This window comes from Cervus elaphus, chromosome 23, assembly GCF_910594005.1.
Source record: "Cervus elaphus chromosome 23, mCerEla1.1, whole genome shotgun sequence".
Taxonomy (NCBI): Eukaryota; Metazoa; Chordata; class Mammalia; order Artiodactyla; family Cervidae; genus Cervus; species Cervus elaphus.
This window is the reverse complement of record NC_057837.1, coordinates 45,299,597-45,311,746: the sequence shown is the minus strand read 5'-3', so window position 1 is coordinate 45,311,746 and position 12,150 is coordinate 45,299,597.

Genomic DNA, 12,150 nt, shown 5'->3' with positions numbered 1-12,150 from the left:
CATGCACACACACATCTGCACACACTCATGAGTGCACACATGAGTGTGGATACATGTGTGCATGCTCACACACAAGCACACATATGTACTCACATGTGTGCACACATGTGTATACATGCACACATTCACAAACCTGTGCGCACACATGTATGGGTACAGGTATGCACGCTCATAAACAAGGACAATGTATACTCACACATGTGTGCACTACATATGGGAGGATGTCTGTTACACCAGGGTGAGGACCACCTGGCAGAGAAGGGCTTTGCCTTTGTTCCCTAAGTAAAGGAAGGTCCTTGAAGGTCTCAGGTGAGCAGGGGTAAGGTCAGTATCATATTTCAGGGCTCAGGCTCTGGCATCAAGGTGGGAGTGTCAAGGATGTAAATTGATTGGGGCCACTGTCCTGTCTGGGAGGACTCATGGGGGGTAGGACTCAACTGCAAGAGGGACAGAGGAACTGGAGACCAAGCACCACTGAGAGGGGAGGGGAGTGACGGATCTGCAGGGTATGCATGTGTTCATGTGTGTGTGCATGTGTGTGCATGCCCGCAGGGTGAGTGAGGGAAAGGAGGGCTTCCAGGAAAACCCTGAGACCAGGAGGAATCGCCTGGAAGACAGAAACAACGCATCCTGATCACTGCTTCCCCCACCAGGTCTGCACACATTCTCATCAGGTTGGATTCGCTGCCACCACCTGCTGGTTTCTCCTCTGGGCTGGTTTCCTTCTCATCTCTCAGAAGTATGACTGGTTTTCACACTTCCTGCTCGAGCTGGGCATTTTAAGTCAACCTGTCATTTTCATCCTCTGTGCCCAGCACAGTGCCTGGCCCAGGGCTCAGACAGTGAGAAACGGGGTGAAGGGGGTTCATTCAACCCCCTTCAAAACCTGTAGGCTGGATTTTGTGAGTCATCAATGTACAGTCCATTCCAGAATGTGACCTACCTTGGCCAAAGACACCTGTGTGCAACCATTAGTTTTAGAAACTGTTTAGAAATTACCCTGATATACCAATTCATACACTCAGTCACATAAAACCTACTATGTGCATCCTTTGTGACTACTAATAGCTTTTGTTGTCCCTTTATTCCTTGGTGTACATTGTATTTCCTGGTTCCTGGGAAATGGGAAGGACACACCATGATTGACTGACATCTTTGTTCAGCGTTCCAATGTACAAGTTTCCAATCAGGACAGAATGTGGCAGACAGAGCCCTCTTCTTCACACCACTCATTTTACTGTGTTGAAATGCAATTTTATAATTCCATTGTGGATTTAAAATACAAACCGCAAAATTATTTTCTGAAAACCCCAACCTCAAAATCCTATATCTTAGTTTTATATATACATACAAAATCTCAATATTTTCCTTAAATTTTCTTGAATGTCTTCATAGCAATTTTTCCAGAGACAATATTATAAACAACTCCATTATTGTCATGGGTCATTTTGAAAATGCATCATTTAATTAAGTGATCTGGGCAAATCCTTCTGGCTCACAGCTTCTCCCATTAAAAAAAAATTAAATTATTGAGTGATATACATATAAGGCTTCCCAGGTGGCTCAGTGGTGAAGAATCTGCCTGCAATGCCGGAGACCCAGGTTTGATCCCTGTGTTGGGGAAGATTCCCTGGAGAAGGAAATGGCAACCCACTCCAGTATTCTTGCCTGGAGAATCTCACAGACAGAGGAGGCTCAAGGACTATAGTCCATGGGGGTCACAGAGTCAGAGCACACATACACATGATACATATAAGGCAAGCCACATTCTCTGATCCAGGCTTGGTGAAGCCATAACTAAGTCGGACTATATTAGGAACAGTTCCTGTTTTCAGTAACCTGCCCCCTTCAGCAGAAGTGGGGCTGTCTCACCCCACCACCCTCCACATAACGAGGAGGTCACCAGACATTTTTCCTCCTCGGTGGGACTCGTGGCAGCCCACGTGGCTGACCCAGAGTCAGAGGGAGTCATTTCAAAAAGGTTATCATTATCCTGACAAAATGCGATGGAGGTGTGCGTGATTCATTTTTTAAGGGAGCCGTCAGCAAATGAATGAGGCAGGGCTGCGACAGCCCGGCTCCATGTCCCTGTGATACTAATTATTAGAGACACGACACGCGCACAACACACCAGGGGTCTTATCTCGCCCGCGACCGCTGATGAGCACAGGCAGCCTCTGGACATCCTTGGCCCGGGCATTGTTCTCAGCACCAAAGGAGGGGGCTGGGCTGCCTTCTTGGCTTCCTGCATCCTCAATTCACAACTGTGCTCCTTGCCTTTGTTTTCTTTCCTTCCAATTTTTTCCTTTCTTTCTTGACCTTTCTTCTGTGCTGTTTCACAGATGCAGAACCACAGGACAGGCTCCATCCTACAAAGGCTCTTTGTTTAGGGTTTTCTCTCTCCATAAGACAGCATCAGAAGCCCTGCATGTTGCTCTGTTACTGGACGGCAGGTGAAAGTCACTGTTTCAACAGGTCTTCAGGGCTTCCATCCCCCCTCCATAAGGAGAACCACCTCTTCCCATAGTGCAATCTGCGGACTAAAAACCCTAGGTGTGGAACACTGAGCGCAGTACCTCAGTGTAGGTGAAGTACCCGGTACCCAGGAATTACTAGGTATCACCAAACTTTATCTGAGCATGTGAAAATGTGTTAATTCAGATGCTGCATTTGTGGAATCACTCTTCCCTCCAGTGTGTAAGGTCATCAGTGTAACTAGATGAACCATCCAGAGCTCTGTGCTGTAGAACAGAGTGACTGGTGATAGAGCTGTGGGATAAGTGCAATAAAACATCTCAGCCTCTCAGTATTGCCAACAAACCCTACTGAGCCCCTCTCCTTCCCAAGCCTAACTTTCCAGGTATCGCAGGTACTCAATGCATACCTGTGGAATGACCCCACCAATAATGGACAACTCGATATTTTCACTTTCTTGGACGGCGTACGCTTCCTAGTAAAGATGGCATATGTGTGAATATATGTCTTTATAAGGTATTTTAGAAGATTTTTCCCCAAATATGATCAATTTTCACCATATTCATATTTTGAAGTTGCAGTATTTTTTTGTTTATTTTTTAACTGGAGGAATATTGCTTCAGTGTCATGTTGGTTTCTGCCATACAACAAGGAGAGTCAGCCGTGATTACACATCTGCTCCCTCTGTCTTGAGCCTCTCTCCTCCCCTATCCCAACCTTCTGGGTCATCACAGAGCCCCAGGCTGGGCTCCCTGTTGAAGTTATAGTACTTTTTTTTATTAGGACTTTATTTAGCTTAGTTGGTGAAATATTGCAAACTGAAGGCTAGTATGCAAGTGAGACCTGGAGACAGGCTTTGCTTAAAAGGCGCAGATGTTCTACAAAATGAAACCAACAATTTCCATTTTCATAAAGAAAACAAATTTCTGGCTTCTCTTTTAAAGCCCAACCACAGGGGGCCTCTCCTCCTCCAGGGCTAAAGTCCGAGGGGTTGATTAGTTGTTCAGGTGGAATGCATCTCCCCAGTGTGCCTGCTCCCCCAGGACAGTATCTGCACACAAACACTTGTTTCTGGCACGATTTCTCCCCATGCTACCTTTAGGGCCCTGCAGGCACCTGGGGTGGGGAACTCCACAGAATGTAGAATGATTCTTAGAAAAGTGAAATATGCCTCTTAGGTTAAGATCAGCTTTTGAAAATAGCTTCTATACATGTCTTTGATGTATACCACAGTTCTTCAAAGATAGTTACATTACATTGTTGCTGTTTAGTCACTCAGTGTTATCTGAGTGTTTGTGACCCCACGGGCTGTATGTGGCCCACCAGGCTCCTCTGTTCATGGGATTCTCCAGGCAAGAATACTGGAGTGAGTTACCCTTCCCTTCTCCAGGGGATCTTCCTGACCCACGGATCAAACTCGTGTCTCTTGCATTATCAGGTGGATTCTTTACTGCTGAGCTACTGGGGAAACCCATGTTCAATAATTTCAAATTACTTTAAATTTTTGATATTTTTAATGTATAGTGAGCTTAAAAGTTCATTATTAGTCTGGTATGTTTCAGTTCAGTTCAATAGCTCAATCGTGTCCGACTCTTTGTGACCCCATGAACCGCAGCATGCCAGGCCTCCCTGTCCATCACCAACTCCCAGAGTCCACCCAAACCCATGTCCATTGAGTTGGTGATGCCATCCAACCATCTCATCCTCTGTCGTCCCCTTCTCCTCCTGCCTTCAATCTTTCCCAGCATCAGGGTCTTTTCAGATGAGTCAGCTCTTTGCATCAGGTGGCCAAAGTATTGGAGTTTCAGCTCCAACATCAGTCCTTCCAATGAACACCCTGGTATGTTTAAGGGGCTACTAAATAAAATGGAATATGTTTCTCTAAGATCTGGGCAGGATTACAATTGCAATTTAATCAGAACTTACAGCCTCCTGTGATGTTCAGTGAGATTTCCAAGATATTCTCAGACAGTAGACAGCCTTGTATTACAATGCAATTTGTGGTTGAAGACATCAGGCAGAGTAAGAATTCAGTCAGGATGAGCTATGCAAATTCTCTAGAATAGTACACTGTCTACTTCCAGGTAGAAAACCATCTCAGAAGTTTCTGACTTAAAAAATCAACTAATATAGTCCCAGGGTTGTTCATGCAATTTTTTCCTCACACATCCATTCTTTCTTCTTTAACCTAGGAAGTAAAAAGTCATGATTTAATAGTTTTCTATGACAACAAAGCCTCATTATTCTGTAAGTGTGTGTTCACACTTATAAGTAAGAGAGGAGGGAAAGGAATATTGGAGGGTTTATTTCACAGAAAGAAACCACTTCAAGTAACAATTAGCATTTGACAGTTCACATTCTATTGAAGAAATAGATCACAAGTTTAAAATATCACGAAAACAAATGATAATCCTATTTCCAAGCTCACACATCTCCCAGGATGCTTGTAAGACTAACAAGAGGGAATGTTTGTGACACGTAATCATTATTCACATGCCCAATCATTACAGAGAAATATTTCTGGAAAATGGATGGAAAGGATGTTGAATGCATTGCCTCTGGCCATAATATTTATTATGGGCTAGGTAGAGAGAAAGTATAATATAACATATCCAAACCTTTTAGCATACAAAAGAATGACAGGAAATTTTTTTTAGTTATTGACCCAAACACATCGCAATTTTTAAAACTACTCTTGTAAATACCATTCTGTTATTTCTACAAGCAACAGTCCTGCAAATTGGCTACCGTTAAATGTCAGCTAATAAATGTAAATAAGAAATAATTGTTAGAAGATAAATAAATGAGATGCATGTATAGATGATCACCTACAGTATGACAGATTCTTTATTTATAGTCACCACTGTCAGCTTTGGGACATATTCTTGAACCACACAAATATGTGTGATTCACAGATTACCCCATTTTCTTAGCTGAAACCTATTTTCTGAAGCATTTTCAAAGTAACTATTTTATCTTGTTTTCCAGGAAAATCTAACAAAGACAGTGTCCATTAACTCCGCTATCTACTAGAGAGGGGAAAAAAGTCCCATCTTGGCAACTGTTGCTTTACTTTGTTCCTAGAGAGGACCACCACTCTCAACTAAAAAGATGTTAAAAAATAAAACACAATGAGTTTTCAAAACTGCTGGGACAAAAAAGCTGACTGATGTGAGTTCTATAAAATCACTTCCCAAACCAACAGTTAAAGAACATGTACAATTGAGTGGACTAAATGTTTGAAGAAATACTTCTTCAAGAACCTTAGAGAATGTTTTGAAGTTCTAGTAATCTGATTCAAGACAGTCAAGTTACTTAGCAGGAACTTGGAGGATCCAGAGAAAGGAGAACTGATTGTATCTCTTATGATTCCTCTCAGAGACTCTACGTCTTAGCAGAAGTCAGTCAGCAAATAGTTAAATCAAACTGCTGAAGGAAGTGTACTTTACACATACTTGGGATTTCTCATGAGCTGTAAGTGACTAGTCCTGACCACAAGGAAGAGGCAGAATAGCATCCTTGCCCTAGTATAGGTTTGAGCCACCTCTGTGTGGACGTTGGCTAATGGAGTACCCATAATGAATTTTTGTTTCATGAGAAAAAAAAAGCTCTGGGTAGATTCTAATGTTTGTATAAATATTAGGATGAAGCATGAAATTCCCAATGATACTCGCAGCAGTGATGAACTTTACCTGATAAAGAAGCTTTTTTGTTAAATATATAAGTTTATTTGTAAAATAAATACATGCTCACTTTCAGACATTTGGAATAAATATATGTATATGTACATGGGGTGTGTGTGTGTGTGTGAAAATAAATTTGTCCCATAACCTGCAACCCAGAAATGACTGGTATTGTCTTTCTAGAGAATTCCCCTTTTATTACCAATACTATAAATGAGGCTATTGTTCATGAAGTATTATATCTTGTTTTTCCTAATAATATTATATAATAAGCAGTATCCCGTGAAGTTACAAATTCTTCCAAATAACCATTAAAATTACACAATCTGCAACCCTATGTGTTTCCTGTATTCCTTGTTCCTACTTGAATGAATGAATGATATACAGTGAACATCTTGGTACACAATTTCTGTTCTAAATTTGGAAATATGCCCTTGTATTAAATGTATTCAATGTCCATGTAAAATTCCTGGGTTAAGGCATTGGAAAAGTTGAAGCCTTTGACACAAATTGAATTTTTTTTACAGAAAGAGGGAGCAATTTTTATCGCCCCAGAAGTCAATCAGAATGCTTGTTTGTTTGTTTTTTTTCAGAATGCTTATTGTGTCTCCATCAACACTGAGCATTCTTACTGAAAGAGATGGTTTCCCTCCTCCCAGGACAAAAGGCACTAATTGATTGTCACTTTACAAAGTGCGGTCCTGGTGGGATTTTGGTGTTGATAGAACTTCATATGCATAGACCTGTGGGGGTGAGCAAACTGCTGAAGGCATCCCCAGATACATCAGGGACTGCAGCTGTTGCCTTAAGTCTCCCCTTGTTGCCCATCCAGGTGCCCAGACGTGCAGCCTTTACAGCCTACGCATAGCTCACACTGAGCTGCTGTGTCTGACAGCGTTTGGCCAGCAGGTTTGGCCAAAGATTTCTTGAGCCATCTCCTAAAAACAAAAACTAGACCGTATTATTGGCATAAAGAAGGACACTTCTTCGTAGGGTTTGTCATCATTTTGAAGGATGAAATAACAGCTCAGCGGTTGCTATGAGAAGTGGGTGGGGAAGCCGGGGCCTCCCCTGTAAAGAAGACTTGGTGGGGCAGGAGCCTGGGAATGGGGGGAGCAGTGCCACAGAAGCTGCTGTCTGGGGTCCTGACCAGGCCGGGATCAGTCAGCTTTCCTCGCCTTCTCTCTGCTCCTCTTTGGCACACTGTTGTTACTGTCAGTCACTAGGTCCTATCCGACTCTGCGACCCCATGCACTGTAGCACACAAGGCTCCATGAGCAGGTGGGTGCAATTCTAAGGGCCCTTTCATTCAATTACTTCCACACACCTTAATATATATGTTGTAAAGTTCCAGTTTTCAGAAGAGGTGAGGAAGGTCCAGCCCCACTTCCTCTACTGGTTTGTTTCAGCCCCATCACTGGGAGGAGTCACAATAGGGCCCACCTGGCCACATGGACCTGCCCCTCCCATAGAGACTAGGAGTGGGGACAATTTATCCCAAAATGTATTTATGAGAAGAGGATCCATCCTCCAGTAAATGTGAGCAGAAAGCAGGTGTCTACAGTTTTATGTGCACGTGGGTTTAATTACAGGACAGAAAGGACCATATAAATGGGCAGCTTTGCCTCATAATTTGTGGGTTGTATGTTGTTCTTCCAAGAATCCAGACTGTCACCCTGTGAATTTTAAAGTGATATTATAACCAAGGCTTTAAAATGCATTTTAAATTGTGTTATTTAAATTAAATGCTAATCAAAAATTAAATATAATTAAAATTCTGGGTTGTTTATCTATTTAGTAGTTTGGTCTCTCTAAAATGCCAAAAACTGATGATTTGACTAACAAATGCCACAAATAATTCTGACATTTTCTTAGCCAAGGTGTCAGTTAAGAAACACTATGTGATGATGACAGAGAACAGAAAAGTTGTTGCTTTAACTTTTCTGCTTTTCTGTAGGATATTTGACACAAAAGATTGTCATTATTAAGAGTAAAGCTGGCCTAAAATTTGAGGAAAAATTGGTATATCATCTATAATTTTGGAGAAGAGGCACATAATTATAATTTTTGCCTACTTCGGAAAAATATCTCTGAGGGTGTGGAGAAAACATTTTCAAGAGGGTTGGGATGCATCTTTCAGATGACACGTTGTATAGCTTCCCATCAAGGGGCCTTTTCTGAGGTCTTTTCAGTAACGTGATTTAATCAAGGACTAAAATAAGGTTGGTGGGTCCAGGTATGCTTCTGAGGCCTTTAATCAAGTCTCAAAGCCTATTAAACTTAAGAGACAAATTGTCTTGTCATCAAGACTCCTTCATTGAAACTCCTTTGTTGAACCCTTGCTATGTCTAATTCACCACATTTTTGGAGTATTATTGTTCTTACTGGATGGTAGAACCAAGGCCTTTTACTCAACCTCTAATTATTTAGAATATATACAATATATTACAGATTTAGATTTCTCGGTGGTATGTAAATAGTTATCTGTACAAGAAATAACTGGTTGACGCTGATTAACGATTTTGTCTGAGCTGTCTACATCTATTCATAGTAATTCAAGCCAAGTTTCACTCACAGTATGTTTGCAACATAAACATATGTCATGAAATCAGCCTTGAAAATGTTCTCCATAACCTTTAAACTGTGTTGGGTGGAGTAACTCAAAATGTACAATTTATTGAAGGTCTTTCTATTTTGTATTTTGTCTGGAATTATTCGTGTGTCAGAAAATAGGTGCCTGACACACAACAGGCAGGCAGGCGAGAATTGGTTGACTTGAAGAATGAACCCAGACATCTCTTTACACTGTGGGTTTTCAAGCCCACAGAAAGACCAATGGCTTTCTGCTCCCCTAAATCCAGAAGCACCTGGAGGTAAAACCCTCCTCCAAAGACAGACATAGAACATCTGTGAGAAAGTGGTGGTGACCAGAGGATGCCAACTCCCCAGGATAAGGACCTGGGTGGGAATTTCTGCTTATCAGGTGTGTGTCAAAAACCACACGGGAATGTCGTGTTATCCAGTAGTTGTTACTAAGAAATCAGATTTACACACACAGAACAGCAGAGACCATGGGTTTTACAAACAACCTAATAAACCCGAAAGCGTATTTTCTTTACATTAACAATAGACTTGTTCTCACTGACCCTTGAAAAAAAAATCATAGTTAGAAATCTACTGCTTTTATTTAAGAAGACCAAACCAGGAGATGCAAAATGGATTGTTTACCTGTAAGTTGTCAATATACTCTGTAATCCGTTGTATCGGGAAGAAACAGACGTGGGGCTTGCTTGTTTCCTGACAAGCACAAACAACCGCCAGCACATCACTGACACTCCCAGTGTGTCACTTAGAATACTTTTTCTTTAAAGGTGACGGCTTGCTCCTGCTGTGTCAGGATGCATTGAAGTCAGTTCCCTTTGGTCAGACACAAACATCACAGGCAGCTGCCTGGTGATTTTTCAGAGACAGTGATTTGAATTTGCTTAAGATGCTACAAGCACATCATGACTTTAATAAACTTTCTAAAGTGGAGGGTGGAACTCCTTGGATGCTCTTTGTTCTTGATGTGAAAAACATTGTTTTCAGTCAATGGCAGGTGCCTCTCACCTTACCTTTTCTTGTATTCCATTTCCTTCATCACTTTGTAGAAATTATGTAATTAGAATAAAGATGTCAGCTGTAAAGACTGGACATCACTAAGGCCCATGCAAAGGTAAGACAAACAGAAAAGTCATTGTGTTTCAGTCGATGATACTTTTAAGACAAAAGATTAATTTATATAATGTTATTTGCTTTTTATTGTGTTTCTTTGTGATGGCGATGTTAATACTAGTAACAGCAATTAACTATTCACTGAGCTCTTGCTGTGTCAGGCATTGTTTCTCACAAGGGTTTCTTACAAGTTGATAGCTCAGTTGGTAAAGAATCTGCCACAATTCAGGAGACCCCGATTCAGTTCCTGGGTCAGGAAGATCCGCTGGAAAAGGGATAGGCTACCCACTCCAGTACTCTTGGACTTCCCCTGTGGCTCAGCTGGTAAAGAATCCACCTGCCATGCAGGAGACCTGGGTTCGATCCCTGGGTTGGGAAGATCCCCTGGAGAAGCGAAAGTATTCTGGCCTAGAGCATTCCATGGACTGTATAGTCCATGGGTCGCAGAATCTGACATGACTGAGCAACTTTTACTTTCACTTTCACTAGTTCATCCAACCCTCAAAATTATTAATATTCTCAAAGCCCAATCACCCATATTTTACATTAAAGAAACTAAGTGATTCCGTAAATCTTTTGTTTCACACTGAGGTCCAGGCGTTTGAACTTTCAAGTAGGAGAAGCAGTTTGGTCCCCTGGGAGGCTGGGAAACTCTCCTCTCCAGGGACCAAACTCTTTGCAAACACTGAGTACCCAAGAGAGGGGACCCATGAGGTGGTCACTCTCATTTCCCCCTGAGAAATGCAGACTGACAAGCCCGGGTTCTCTGATCTGCCAGGGTGACGCCTAAAAACAATATTTTATGCAAATATTCAGTTCAGTCGCTCAGTCATGTCTGACTCTTTGAGACTCCATGGCCTGCAGCACACCAGGCTTCCCTGTCTATCACCAACTTCCGGTGCTTACTCAAACTCATGTCCATTGAGCCGGTGATGCCATCCAACCATCTCATCTTCTGTCGCCCCCTTGTCCTCCTGCCTTCAATCTTATGCAAATATTATTCTCACTTTAATTTAGATTATGTATCTCACTAGAATATAGGTGATCTCTCTGTTTTGTAATTTCCTCTCAATTTACCTTTGAGAGGATATTGTCTTCCCTTAATCTTGTTTTTATTTAATTTTTACTTTCTTTAACATTCAGAGGCCTGAAACTGGTTTTTCTAAAGTGTGGGTCTGAAGAGACTTTTCTCCTGAGTTTGGTCTGTTAAGTGCTGCAAGCTTCTCCACTTTTCACCCCTCATCCTGCATCCTCAACCCCCTAATCTGGTAGCAGGTCCCACCACGTGCCTGGAATGTGAGATTTCTCCAAGAGAAGATTCATGCTCTCCTGGGCCTCCATGTCCTCGATCATTTTCTCCTTTGTTTGGAACACTCACTCTTCCTTTTTTTTCTAGATATCACCCTCATCAGTCAACATTTTAGTGAATCATCACTTCCTCTGGAAAGTCTTTGCTGACACCCCCATGGTACAGTAAAGTAAATCATTATCCATATACATATATCTACTCTTTTTTAGATTCTTTCCCTGTGTAGGCACACACACATATATATATGAGCATGCACATATATATAGCACAGGAACTCTTGTGCTATATATATGTGCATGCTCAATCTCTCAGTTGTGCCCAACTCTTTGAGACCTCATGGACTGTAGCCCACCAGGTTCTTCTGTCCGTGGAATTTTCCAGGCAAGAATACTGGAGTGGGCTGCCATTTCCTATTCCAAGGGATCTTCCCGACCCAGGGATTGAACCCACATCTCCTGCATCTCCTGCACTGGCAGGCAGATTCTTTACCATTGAGCCCCTGGGAAGCCCATGCTATATAGTAGATCTTTATTAGTTATCTGTTTTACACACAGTAGTGTGCATAGGTCAATCCAATCTCCCAATTTATCCCTGCCCCTACAGCTCCCCACGGTAACCATAAGATTATTTTTTACATCTATGACTCTATATCTGCTTTGTAAATATGCTCATCTGTACCATTTAGATTCCACATAGAAACAATAGCTAGGCCTTCTTTCTCTTACGTGTCAGGGCAAGGAAGCAAAATGCAGAGTCTCTGTCCTTAAGACGTTCCTTTGAGATTTCAACAACCTTTCATTTTAAAAGACATGTTATTAAAAATCATTGTCTCTTGTTTAGAACTGTTCAGGGGTGGAAGGAAGAGCTGAGAATGTCAGAATGTGTCCTCAAATATACATATTCCTATTTCCCTAATGAGGAATAGTATAGCAGATACCCAATGTGGATGTAAACAGATAAACAGGATCT